This window comes from Grammomys surdaster, unplaced genomic scaffold, assembly GCF_004785775.1.
Source record: "Grammomys surdaster isolate TR1022 unplaced genomic scaffold, NIH_TR_1.0 150, whole genome shotgun sequence".
NCBI lineage: Eukaryota > Metazoa > Chordata > Mammalia > Rodentia > Muridae > Grammomys > Grammomys surdaster.
The window spans coordinates 5,216,776-5,231,550 of NW_021604608.1; positions in this window are offsets into that span (position 1 = coordinate 5,216,776).

Consider the following 14,775-nt stretch of genomic DNA (forward strand, 5'->3'; position numbering starts at 1 on the left):
TTAATATATTGTGTCCATCCTATGATGCTCATAGTGAAAAGCTTATGAATGACTTGATTCAAACCATTCAGCCAGTTCCATAACCCTTAAGTATATCTGCTATACATTAGAAATGTCACAAATGTTCTACAGGAACAGTTAGCAATGTCTCCAGCCTATCTGTGGGTATCAGTGAGGCTTCCATAGATGAAATAATGTCAATTTCAAGTGCTAATAGACAAAGATGAATGAATTACCTAGACAAGAGTCCAAGACAAGAATATTGCTTATCAAAATGACCACATAAACACAAGTTACTCATAAAAATTGTGGTACATTCTTAGAACAAAGGGGCCTCAAATGTTGCTTAGGCTGGACCACTGACAGTCAAGTTCATAGGTAGGAGTAAAATTTGGCTAGCTAAAAAATCTTAAAACCAAGGTATGATTTTAGGTTTTGATCAAAGATCTTAGCATCTTATTGGAAAAATTTGGAGCAGCAGATAGTGGGCTATAATTCTGCTTTATACTTATAATTCTGAATCCCTAAAAGAAAGGGATAAATTCAGGCTATATTAAAAGAGGAGGTTATTTGCAATGGTCTTGCAGTAACCAAACAATAGCAATGATTTGAGCTAAGTTAGGAATTTGAAAGGCACACTGTGGAGACATTTATAAGACAGGATACAATGACTAGTAAATAGAAAATAAAGGAATCCTGACGGTGCTCAGGCTCTGGCTAGGATGCTACTTGGTTGATAGTGTCATTCTTTGAATTAAAGAGTTCAAAAGACAAAGAAATTTTCACGGTGGAAATAATATCATCTTATTTGCATGTATAAATGTTTTTATCCAACTGTGAGGTGGAGATGAGTCCAGTATTCCATAAAGATTCTGATTTGTAAAAACAGCAAATTTATTAGTGTATAGAAAAGATTATCTAGAAATATTTCAGAATAGAACTAATGATATATTAATTAATCATTTGGTTCATGTTGGGAATGATTTTAAAATATTTAATTTAACTAGTTTAATTTTTATGAAAATTCCATGAACAAAAGTTTAGCCAGAAGTTGGAAAGAACCCAGATGTCCTTCAGCTGAGAAATGGATACAAAAAATGTGGCATATTCACACAATGGAGTATTACTCAGCTATTAAAAACAATGAATTAGAGAAATTCCTAGGTAAATGGATGGAACTAGAAATACCATCCTGAGTCAGGTAAGCCAATCACAAAAGAACATACATGGTATTCACTCACTGATTATTGGACATTAGCCCAGAACCTTGAAATACCCAAGATTCAACTCACAGGCCACATGAAGCTCATGAAGAAGGAAGACCAAGCGGGGGTGCTTCGGTCCTTCTTAGAAAGAGCAACAAAATACTGAAGGGAGCAAATATGGAGACAAAGTGAGGGACAGAAACTTAAGGAGGGGCCGTCTGAAGACCATTCCACCTGAGTATCCATCCCATGTGCAGTCACCAAAGGTAGATGCTGATGTGGAAGTCAGGAAGTGCATGCTGATAAGAGCCTGATATAGATGTCTCCCCAGAGGTCTGCAAGAGTCTGACATATTCAGAGGCAGATGCTCACAGCTAGTCATTGAACTGATCATGGGGTTCCTAATGGAGGAGTTAGAGTGAAGACTGTTGGAGCTGAAAGGGTTTGTGGCCCCATGAGGAGAGCAACAATACCAACCAACCACAGCTCCCAGGGTCTAAACCACCATCCTGGGAGCACTTAGGGAGGGATCCATGGCTTCAGTTGTATATGTAAGGATGGAGGGCCCTGCTGGACATAGGTAGGAGAAGAGATCCTTGGTCTCATGAAGGCTGGATGCCCAAGGGGGTGAGAATTTGAGGGTGGGGAGGTGGGAGTGTGGGGGGGTAGGTAGGGGTACATCCGCAGAGAAGCAGGAGGAGGGGCGAGGGTATAGGGGGTTACTGGGTGGGTGGGAGATGGGGTAAGGTGATAACATATGAAATGTAAATAAAACATCCAATAAAAAAAAAGTTGTTACTATGTCCATTTTATATGTATTCACCCAAAGCATGTGAGCCACATTGAAACAATTGGCTAGAATGTGATCCTTGAATCAGCTGAGAAACTTTAGGACATTGACATTTGCGTTTCTCATAGTGGTTGGATGCAGAGGTATTTATTCTACAAAATGTACTGAGGAAACGCTTTGCAAACTTAGTGAGTTTGACAGTGAGTTTGTTTTGTCAAATATAAAGCTTATAACCTTACATGTCTACTAAAGAGCAAGACATATTCACTTGTCAAATGGAAGGGACATCTGCCACCTTGAAGTGTTTAAGTAAAAATGAAAACCACCAATTACAGAACACCCCACAAGATGTGTTCAAAAATGGAACTTATTATCATCTGAAAATTCTAATCATCTACCACCTTTGCCTGCAAAATGAAAGGATGTAAGTTTTGAAACAACAATTTTAAACACATAGCCTGAGTCCCATATTAAACTTGGGAAGATAATTAATGATCTCCTGGCTCTTAAATATAATCAGGCATTTCAATGGTAGAAGAGCTGTAGTGAATATGAGATAACCAATGACATGTTCGAGGGTTTTGATGTAAAATGTCTCCCACCAAATCAAATTTCAACATTTTAGGAAGTGGAACCCAGCTAAAGTGAAAGAGTCAGTGGGCAGGGGGTGGCCTCGAAATGTATAACTGCATCCCTGTCTTCTCTATTCTTTGCTTCCTATTCCATGAAATATGAAATCAGTTGAAGTCTTGTACTTCTTCTCCCATGAGCCGCAGGTCCCATGCTGTTCCCCTGATGAGCCATTGCCTGTCAGCCAGTGTCTCTGATTCTCTTAAGTTGCTTCTTTTCAAAAATTTGGCCATAGCAACATAAAAAGTAGGGATACAACATGAAATGTTCACTGTTGGATAGCAATGTTCTTAATGCTATGCAGACTTTCCAGTATGATGCTTAGAAAGAAATAACATGTTTCTTCTACTACTGAGAGGGAAGATTGAAATCAAGACATTCTTATACATACACACAAGTGCACATATTTTATGAAGATGCTGTATTGTACATATGTAAGTGTCAGTCTGCATTCTGCCCGAATCAGGGCATGGCCACTGAGGAGATAAAATGTTGGAAATTTGACTACACTTATCACACGATGACACTGTGTGGATGATGGGTTACAGAGAAGCACTGAGACACCAATCTGGAGAGGAAAAGCCCAGTCTGAGATGTGGGAATCTAGCAGGGAGCAAGGAGTTGCCAGTCTCAGGTGCACGTCCACTCATTCTCCATCCTACCTTACCAAGAGTCCTGGCATGGTTTTACATTCCCACTTGTAAGTAGTATGTTGGTCATCTAACTAGCCTCATCTTGCAGCTAAGAATCTGGAATGATCAGGTAAGTGGATAAGTAAAGTTAACTCAATAAGAGAAGACTAAGGCTGCACCTAGGGGAGAGTAACAAGTGAAAGGAGAAGGTGACTGATATTGAAAACAAATCTTCCCTGCAAACAAAGCTGAACCAACAGAGAGTAGCATGACTCCAGGCTGAAGGAGACACATTTGCTAATTATATTTGGATAACACTGGGCTGATCTTGGACTTATATTTGCCATTTGTTTCTTAAGCTGTAAGAGTCCCACCTCGAGTCTTCTTTAGGTCAAGGAAGTATGTTGGTATATATAACCACATGTGAGATCTTAGTACATTGCAGCACGGTGCTTTTGTCTAATATATTAAAATGGTATCCTCAGAGCAATGACAACATGGAGGCAAGTATGTTTCTCAGTGGACATGAGACCCATACTTTTTAATTAATAAAAAACATCTACATAAAGGTATATCAATATTAATCAACAAGCAAACATGGTCCAAGTAAAATGCTAGCATTATAATCTGCCCCCTGAGTCCATGAGTTCTGTAGCCGAAGATTCCGTTGGCCAACAATTCAAAGTGCTAAAAAAAAACAACTGCATTGTGAGTGAACATGGGTAAGTTCTCTCATATGAATACTCTCTAAATGCCAGAGCTTATGGACTTTTATAGAATTTTTAATGTTTTTATTTTTTGATTGCCAATGTTCAGGTAATTTTAGTATTCAGGAAAATATGCCAACACTAAGGCACTTTACAATAGCAATGTGAGCATCTGTGAATTCAGGTATTTGCAGTGCATCCTGAACCTAAGCCATAAGATCCAGGGGGATTATATTGTTGTTAGTAGCCAGATTCAGAGTAATGGTTTTAGAACATTAGAACTGGATATGAAGTGTGTTTGGGATTAGCTTATTTTCCAATAAGGAACAACAATATACAAAATTATACTAAAGGCAAAACCTATGATGCCAGAATTATGCCAACCAAAGAGTTAACAGAAATGCTAAGTTGCTGGCTACCCAATCTGAAGTAAGATTCTTCCATTGGTTCTTTTGTTTCCTTCTGGGCCTGTTTTGCTACAAATTGGACATATATATCTTTTGTGTATGCAATTGTTTAATCTCTTTCCCACATCCCCTATCTACAGAGTCATAACACCAGGGAAGACTATATTCACATTTGATGTTCTCACAAATGGATACCCAAAGCCAGAGTCCATGCCTGGAACAATGAAAAGGCAGTCAATGAAAAGCCAGACTATCATTTTCTGGGCACAACATCAGCCATATCCTTAGACATCAATAAAGTTACTCATTTCACATTCTGAAGGTCTAAACTGTTACAAACTCTATCTGGAACTCAGCCAAGGGTGATTTCAATAATGTAGGATAGGTCACACTGTGAGTCACCGTCAGCCTACAGCTACTTATTAACAGCTCTAGAAACCCAACTAAAGCATGTTCAGATCAACCTCAAAATGTACATTCCCCTCTCAAAATGTCTACTAACTTTCAGGGTACATTTTGGTCTTATCAATAACTTGGGAATGCTACAAATTATCCTCCCTGAGCTGCTGTCAATCTCTATACCATCTCCTGAGATTATGTTCCAGTTGGTGAGACAGTGCTTCAGTGTACTGTAAAGTTCCTATTCATGCAAAGCCCCAGAAGAATGAATAGCATGGACCTTGGATGAGTTCACAAGGTGATATCTAGCCTCTAGTTTGGCCTTAAACTCCAAGGCAGTGTCAAAAACAACAATCTTCTTGGTTAAGCTGATAGAGGAGGGCATGCAGAATCACCATTCCATCACTCTTCAAGATCCCTCACAACACACATGCCCCCCCCCCACACACACTTTGCCTCCTTGACCTTACCATGAAGACTTAAAGGCCGATCAGGAAGAGCCTTATACTGCATACCCTGAATTATTATCAGGAGCTATAAAATCAGATCCTTATTTCACAAGAGAAAAATCTTCTCTTACAAAGCATAACTATGCTGTCAGCATTCTCCAAAATTAGAATATCATGAAAACATTTGCATTATCTGTTGAGAGAAGTCGTGTTTCCATTCTGATCCCATCTAGCCCAAGGACTCTACGATATAACACGTAAATGCTGTCTATTCTAAGGTGTTTCCTGTGTCTCCAGCTGCCATGCAGAGGGAAAAATAATTATCACTGCCACATTTGAATGGTGTAAAGGTGTAACAAAACAAACAAACAAACAAACAAAAAACCAGGCAGCCTCAGGGCTGAAAGTAAATAATGAGATATTTCTTGTGGGTAGACATTTTCCAAGAGTATCATGAAAAAGAAGAGGATAGGTGAAGTTAGATTATAAGTTACCAAATCTTAGTATTTTGCAGAGGTAAAAACACTAACAGAGCTACATGTCGTAAGAAAACATTATCTGTTTGCTCTATGGTTGTTGTTACAAATCAACCCATGTTCACAGGTCATGACTCCAAGTTCAACTTCCCCAGCTTCTGGGGGTACATTCATAGAAATTTTCCAACACTCATTTTAGAGTACAAACCAATATTGCATTTACTCAGTCTTGCTGTTTTCAACTTGTCCTTATTTCTTTACCACCTCTGTAATGAATAGGATACCTTGTGGCTAAGTCCATTTGAGTTATAATCGACACTTTTAAAATAGGAAAATATATGTTTAAAATTAGGACAAAAAATATCCCCTGAGGAGATATAATTTTGAGAGGTCAAACCAAGGCAGAACTTCAAAATCAAGACATAAAGCCTTTGTAATTATTTCAGTCTTGGCTATGAGTTAAGCTAAGCCTATCTCACTGTTTTATGAATATATGAGTGTGGATGCATGTCACGTATTAGAATGGTTAGCTTCATTAACATTAATCTGCACTATGTCTAGTATATTTACCTTTTATTTGTTTACACAAAGCTTTCATTACTAGAAGCATATTTATTTGTAATTAAGAATTTTTAATAAGAAATTTTATAGTTCAGCAAATAAAACTGTAATGGCAACAAATATGGAAATGGGAACTAAGAGATTAGACACTGGCCCCAGGCGGATATTTCATGTCTTCGGTCTCTTCATATCCATCTAACCAGTGATTTGTTTACCTTAAGTGACATAAGTGAAGGCTGCTACATGTTTGTTCACACACAGCAAGGAGTTAATAATGAATAGCAAAAGTATGGGACCATTTGAAATATTGGTTCAGACAAAAATTTAACTAACTGTGGTAGCCAGAGTTCCTCTCTCCTGCTACGGTATAGCTGGAAAAGAAGCAGGATAAATGTGGGGTAACAGAAACTGGAGTGCCACAGACTGATCAGGCCCTACATTTCTATCCTGAGCACCTGGAACTGCAGTCCCCCTCTCTTTATGCCATGGAGCACACACTGTGAAGCAACTCTTTAGAAGTCTCCCTGCCCAACATCCAGGCTTTCTTTTACTGGCATATGTTTAGGAATTTGATTGTAAAGAGGCTGATACATGCCTCCAGAAATCATCCCCAGCCACATCTAGCTATTTGCAATAGTTTTCCAATAGCAGACACCATAAGAAACTCTCAGAGTCTGTCTGATCAATTCCTCCTACTCTTCACCTTTCCCTCCATGAAAACGAAACATGGCAAAGAAAGTTGTGTACCAGAACAACCAATGTCAGGAATAAAACCTACCTCACCCCTGGCTTGCTTAAGGGTTATGCGATCAAGCTCACTGTATCTAGCTAAGGAGGAAAGAGTGTCATAAGCAGGCAACGACATCGTGAGGTCTCTGTGAGTTTGAGTTATTCACAAGCTGCACAAAGCTACAAAGCATGCTGGCAAAGCTTGTGTGTGGGCAGTGGTATTTGGAGATCCTTCCCACTAGCAGCATACAGAGGGAGAAGAGATGAGACCGAAATGAGAGCCTTACGCAGAGAGCAGATGCTGATGAGTTTGACTCCTCCTAGCTCTCTGGCTCTCTGCACAAATCAACCCCTCAGCAAATACTTACTCAAAACCAACGCTTTTCAACAGTATAGTTTCTCCATCCATCAATGTTCTCTTTTACGAAAGTAATATTGATAAAGTGTATTCTTTTCTAAATGTTTTATTAGCACATATTAATTATACATAATAATGGGTTTCATCATGTATATAATGTACTTTGATCATATTCATCACCATTAATATAATTGTCCTCCTTTGTTCCCATTAATCTCTCTCCCCAACTAAGCTCTCTTCTGTTTCCAACGAAGCTTTAACTTTTATTACTTTACTTCTTTATACACAGGGCATGAACTTTACAAAGCTTTCAAGAAGCTTCACCAAGCATTCTCCACTAGTTGCTTACAAAACTTTTGAGAAGCTTCACCAGTTCTCTGTTAGTTCCAACTACAACTTAAATTCTGGGGGCCTATGGGAGTTTGACTCTCTCCAGCTCCCTCAGTTTTCTGTCCCATGTACCTGATTTATTGCAACCCATTATCTTTCTTTTTAAACTTGGATCTTCTACATTATGTCTTAGACTGGGAATGCTCTGCCTCTGTCTTCTACATCCTTCCTTCCCATACTTTAGGTTTCCTGGCACCCTTCTCCCACAACACACAGAAAATTTCTGATGGCCCAGGCTGAAATCTACATCCCCTCTATCTCCATTTATTCTTGTTTCTTTCAAAACTTTCCTGCTATTTACCATAATGGTGAAACTTGTTTTATGGATATTTATTAGTCCCACACTCCTCTTCCATCACACACTCACACATACAAGCATATACACCCTGGATAACTGAGTTATGTTGTATTATTCAAAGATAGATGACAGATGAGAGATGATAGACAGACAGATAGATAGATAGATAGATAGATAGATAGATAGATAGATGATATATAGATAGACAGATAAATATTAGATAGATGGTAGATTAGATAGATGATAGATAGATAGACAGGTGATAGATAAGTAGACAGATAGATGTTAGATAGGTAGATAGACAGATGTTAGACAGATAGATGATCGATACATGGTATAGATAGATAGATAGAAAGATAGATTGATAGATTGATAGATAGATAGATAGATAATGAGATAGTGATAGCTTCAGTGTCTAGCACAAAATACCTAATCAGTATAAATTATTTCAACAAAAAATAATTTCTTATTTCTTATTCTATCTTTTCTGTTACAAAAGCATGCACAGCAGTCACCCTTCAATTAAAATAATAAATTATCAACTGACTTTATGAATGGCATTTCAGTCCAGAAGGCACAAATTAGCATGAAGACCCTAAGTGCAGCAATTTATCACAATGAGTGATTAAAAGATAAAGTTGCTAGGGACTCAAAGTGATACTGAATTGTACCTGTTACCTTGATATGATACAGCTTTCAAGGAAAGTAAACTTGGGAGCAGAATTATTGAGATGCTCTAAAGTTTTCTCTGGCCTTCCCTTTGGAAGCACAGGGTAACACTAACTTGCATGTCCCCATGCTCAAAGCATACAGACCTTCTGTGGTATCCCCAACCACAATTCTCTATATACCAATACTTTAGGAATACTAACCTCCACTTTGGGCACTTGTTTAGTTATGCATCCACTTCATGAGAGCTCTAACAACTTAGCATGAATAGGTGGGTTAAGCCAACACAAATGTACCGTCTTACAATTCTGCTGATCAGAAGTCTAAATGGAGTACCACTAAGCTAAAAATAAAGGTTTGGGTAGAGCTGTATCCTTCCTGAGGCTGCAGGGGAAAATCCACATTCTTGTCATTTTCAGCAATACCAAGATAGCTGAACATTTTGACTTTCAATTTCTTATATCTTCAAAGGGGACAGTAGCTGGATGGGTACCTCTCCACTGTATCTCTCTAATCCAAACTTGTCCACATATTTCAGGATAACAGGACTACTTAAGAACATACATCACAGTATCCCTATCCTAGTTGACTGACAGCTAGAATTCCATATTCCATTTAATTCTAATTTTCTGTATAAGGTATCACAGTTGCAGGTTATAGAATCAAGGCACCATCTTCCTTCCTACCACAGCTCCAAGAACACTGCGCTTCCTCATCTTTTTGGGGTCATTTCCGCAGTAAGCAACAGAATACCTCACCTTATCTTTTAACCACGATATGCCTTATCCTTTGCCCTCACATTACTGACTTATATACGTATCTTTGTGAGACTATTTCAAGAATGGACTCTACGTAAAGATGGAAGTAGTAAAAGAGCCAATGTAATGCTATGCACTTAATACACTGTGATTTTTTAATCAAAGCTATTATTACATGGAAATTACATCCATTAAGTAGATGAGAAATTGTATGATGCTATAGTGATTAAGTTCACCAACTAAAGTGTTAGATCTCTTGTAAGTCAGAGCTGAGTCTCTGTCTCTCTGTCTCTGTCTCTCAGTGTGTGTGTGTGTATGTGTGTGTGTGTGTGTGTGTGTGTGTGTGTGTAAAAGAAATAGACAGACAAACAGAGAGATAGGGCATATGTGTATACATATGTATGTGGAATGTCATGTGTCTTCTATCTCATTTTTTACTTTAGTTTTTGAGACAGGATCTCTCACTGCACCCGGAGCTCAATGATCTAGCAGGTCAAGATGTCCAGTGAGCTCTAAGGATCATCTTGTCTCTACCTTCCCAGAGCTGGGATGGTAGATATAAGCCATGATGCCTGGTGTTTTACTTTGGTGCTAGGGATCTAAACTCAGATCTTGCCCATAGCTTGTATGCTTGTCCATTAACTACTTCACCAACTGATCAATTTCCCTAGTCCATAGACCTGAAATTTTTACTCACAAATTTCTCATCCCTTCCATCATCAATTTACAGCTCAACTCTACCATCTCAACATGAGGGGCCCTGAAATTTACAAAGAATGCCCAATACGCAATAGATTTTTATGAACGATTGAATTTGGTTTGTAGAATAATTTATTTCTTTTTACAATTTTACTTTTGGTTTAGTTGAAAAAAATAATCTCTTCATTACATTTCAGTTTTTTTATTGCCTGTTCTAAGAGAATTATTAGTGAAATTGCATGCTTCCTTTTGAATGTCCAAATGAATACACAATGACAGTGACAGGTGCGTGATAGCCATACTCACTCTTCCTGAGATGTCTGTGAGCCCAAAGAAATATTGAAACTCAGTAAGCCCTAATTTCCAGAATTCAGAAAGTCTGGTAGAAGATCATCAGCAGTAACATGTGTGAAACACCCTCACAGGGGGCAGCAGAACAGCTGAGCTTGCGTGAGGTTTAAAGGAATGTTAACTTAATTGTGTGGTTCCTCATGCCTTTGTTGTAAGGAAATGCTCTGTTATACAGCAACACTTTATTACACATAGACATACACACCACACACACACACACACACACAGAGAGAGAGAGAGAGAGAGAGAGAGAGAGAGAGAGAGAGAGAGAGAAGAGCAATCAAATGTCAAATGTATTCCTTTGATCTTTGATTGCTGTTTTTTGTACCTCTTCTGGGGTTCACATGAAATTGTGACCTTAATTAAAGATTTCTTAAGCAAAAAAAAAAAGAAAACTACTTATAAATACATATACATACGCACATATATTTCAGTATTTACTGATTGTTTTTGTGACATGAATAACTGGCAATGGATATTTTGTTACAAGGACCTGTACTGGGCAGCACACACAGTTAGGAACTACCCCTTCAGTCCTACTATAGAATCTGACATATCTCCAACAGACTAATTTTAAATATTTTCCCCAGGTGGTAGTGCTGTTTTAGGATGTTATGGTAAATGAGTTCTCATTTACTGATTTGCATCACTATAAGGTGAACTTTGATGATATACAGAGTTCTTGGTTCCAATCATAATGATCTATACCTCTTGGAGGGTCATGATGCAACCAGCCTTTCCAATACACTTCTGATATCATAAACTGACCTGTTCGCTCTACCATGTTTTCTTACCCATAATGTATCAAAACAATGAGGCTATACGTCTTCCCTCCCTTACATTGTTTCCATTAGATGTTTTGGTCACAGCTAACTAAAAGAACTTACTACAATCACAACCAAAGAAATATACATTACTTTTCTTAAATATTTTGACCCAAGGTGGGGAAATTATATTTTTATAATCACAGAAGTAGAGTAGCAAACATGGCAAAGCATAATCTATCCCTTAATGGTTCTTTTCAGCATTTGAATATGCTCCTTCTGATTCTACCACTGGTCACAGAAAGTTACCTGCACAGATGTGAAATAAATTCAGGCAGAGGGAAGGATTCTAGGTAGCAAGAAAACTATCAGAAAAGAGTCAAAACCTGGAGAGAGTGTGATAATTTGTTCAGGTTAGTGGAGTTAACTTAATGAGGTTTTAAGCACTGGCTTTCCAGTGTGAATGAGATAATGACAAGAGGTGTTACTAAAGGTAGTCACCAGGGGACATATAAATTCCATACAAACTCTACAGGGAGTTTAAATTTTATCTTGAAGGAAATGAAGAAACATGCATGAGTTTAAATAGGAAAGTGGTAAGATCCAATTTATATTTTAGAATAAGTCTGGCTCCAGCCGGAAGGCTTATTTTTGTGTAGTTTAAATTTCTGTAAGAATATCCTTGTGCATTTATCCAGTGAAAGGTTGTATACACAGCCCTGTACTGAACAATCACCATTAGGTGCTCACCTCAGAAGGGAGTCAGCCTTGCCACGTGATGCAAGAACGAAAAACACACTCAAAACTAGTGGGATTCCAATGGACCTTGGACAAAGACATCATTGACATACTTAGAATGACATAATGCAGTTACAGGAGTTGACTTCAACTGAAAGTAAGGGAGGGGGGATAAGAGGGAATATGTAACTTTTCAGAGACTCTTGACTGTGTTGCCTGTAAAGGAAAAAGATAGATGTGAAATCCAAAAGGGCTTGCCAAGTACTTTTAAAGAAAGAGGCTTGGCCACTTTAAGTGTTGATGTAAGAAAACAGTAAAAAAAAAAAAAAGAAAAGAAAGAAAAAAGAATAAGTTAGCCATATGGCAGAGGAACAGTCAGAGAAGTTATTTTCTTTTTCTAAAGATGTGATGCACAGAACAGCTAAAAGGATCTTAATTATGAAAGGGACACCACTGAAGTGTTGTGAATGAGAAGCCCAGGAATGTCAGTCAATGTATTTGGTAGAAAAAAAATCATAAGGAATTTCTCTATGATAGCTCCAACCTACCTCCCACTCCTCCAACCCTGAAATTAGAAATGAGGCCTTCAGTTGACTTTGAGTATGGCAGAAACAGTGAATTGGAGGCTAGTAAATTAAAGCTCCCGATGATCTAGAGATGGCCTGAGTGTCTAAATTGTTATGTGCATAACATGGATAAGAGTTGATTGGGAATGATTTGAATGCCACTTAGAGTTGAGTGCTCTGTTGGGCTGGAGAAAATGGACATTGCAGAACACTGGCCATAGTCCTGCCAATCAGCAGAGATATCAGCCTCCCTCTCCATGAAGATTCACACTTATCCCTGGGACCTTGGTGAACATGAAGAGAATTCGGACTCACATGCTATTCTCTGGCATCAAGTGTAGAATAGTAAACAGCTTATGAAATAGTAAAATACTTATGAAAGAAATAAGCTACTCAAGAATGGAAGGCAGGATTAGAATAGAAGACACAGTGAGCCCTGATTCTTTCTTGCTAAGCCTCATCTTAATGTGTTCAACCATTAAGTTTAATTTTTTTAAGTCTTTACTTTACTAGAACATTAATAAATTATGTAGTACTCTATAACTCAAAGAGCTAGAGAGAAAATCCACAGCAATTGCTTCACCACTGAGTCATATCTTCAATTTTATTTACTCATTTTTTCCACACATAGTTTTTTAATATTTATACTATGTGTGTTCATGTAAGATATTCTAAGAATCTGTTAAATACATTTAGATACATCCAATCATTTTAAAGTAAACTATACTGTAGAATATATAGAACATAAACTATTACTTTAAATTTCATTATGAAATCTCAAGTGCAAGAACTCTAAAGAAGAATGAAAGAAGGGGTGGGGAGAGATGGGCGGAGAGTATCCTTATTAAACAAGATCACTATAGCTTGTTCATACAAGCTCCAGCGGGGTATTTAAAACATAATATGCTTTATAGATTCCCCATTGTACCCAAAACCCTTGGGAGACATTCAGAGTGTTGAATGCGATGTGACTTCTATGATTCATACAAGTGTCTCTGTGTATTCATAATAACACAGTTCTCTTATTACTCTCCCTTCAAGCACATTGGTGAATATAAAGGGAAATGTGTAGGTGCATAATTGTTGAGCAGCTCAACATTGTGACCTCTTTTGTATTCAATCATTCCCATTTTTCCTCTCCTTTTATAAAAACATGTCACTTCCTTAGTGATACATTTCACTTGGAGCTTGTTTTGTGTCTTGAAGAATGATAGTGACCAAATATAATTATCAGCAACCTCTTCAGCTTGGTAAGTGGAGAAACTTCACCTCTCCAGCTGAACATTTAATTTTGTGTTGATGTGGTACAATCACAGAGTATTTACTGTGTACCGTGTACTACTATGAAACATAGTTTCATTTAACCCCATAGCAACCCTATCAAGCAGGTGCAAACAGAATTTTAAGGGTGGGGAAACTGAAGATGGAGGTCACGAAGTCAATGAATGTGAAAAAGACAGTCTGATTCCAGCTCTAGTGTCTGTGGCAAGAATGCTGGGCTGCAGGCCACACCTCAGTTGTCACTTGAAAAATTCACTGCAAGCATAATTTCCACCACACTGTGGATCTTTCTTCCTTCTTTTCTCTCTCTCAGTCACTGTCTCACCTCTTCTTTCATCCATCCGTCTGTCTATCCGTCCATCTGTTCATCCATCCATCCATTCATCCATCTGTCCATCCATCTATCTTCCTGTTCCTCTCCTTCTGACCACAGTAAATTAAAAGTGTCTGTTTTTCTCCCCCAAGTAACCACTTCTCTAGGATGGATATTTTCCCTACATAAATCCTACTTTGTGATTTTTTTGGGAAAATAGAAAAGTTACCTGCCTATCTTAATCAAACTGTTGGTGATATAGCAGTTAGCTTAGGAAGTCGTGCAGTATGAATTCTCACAGAGATGGGTGGCATATGGTATTGCATTGACCACATCAGCTGCTGAGACTGGCCATCACTTATTCACAAAGAGCACGGTAGTTTACTTCCAAGGAACTGTTAAAATATTCTGAAATTGGCTTAAGTGAAAAACAATCAACCTAACAATGACTTGGCTATATCTCTGTGACTTTTCAACGATTCTTGTCAACTACTACAAGCTCAGAACAACATCTGAATATCAGTACTGGGCCTCAAGAAGAAGAGCCATTCCATCAAAGGAGCAAGCACTGAAAGACAGCTACAGAATAATCTGAACTGGAAGGT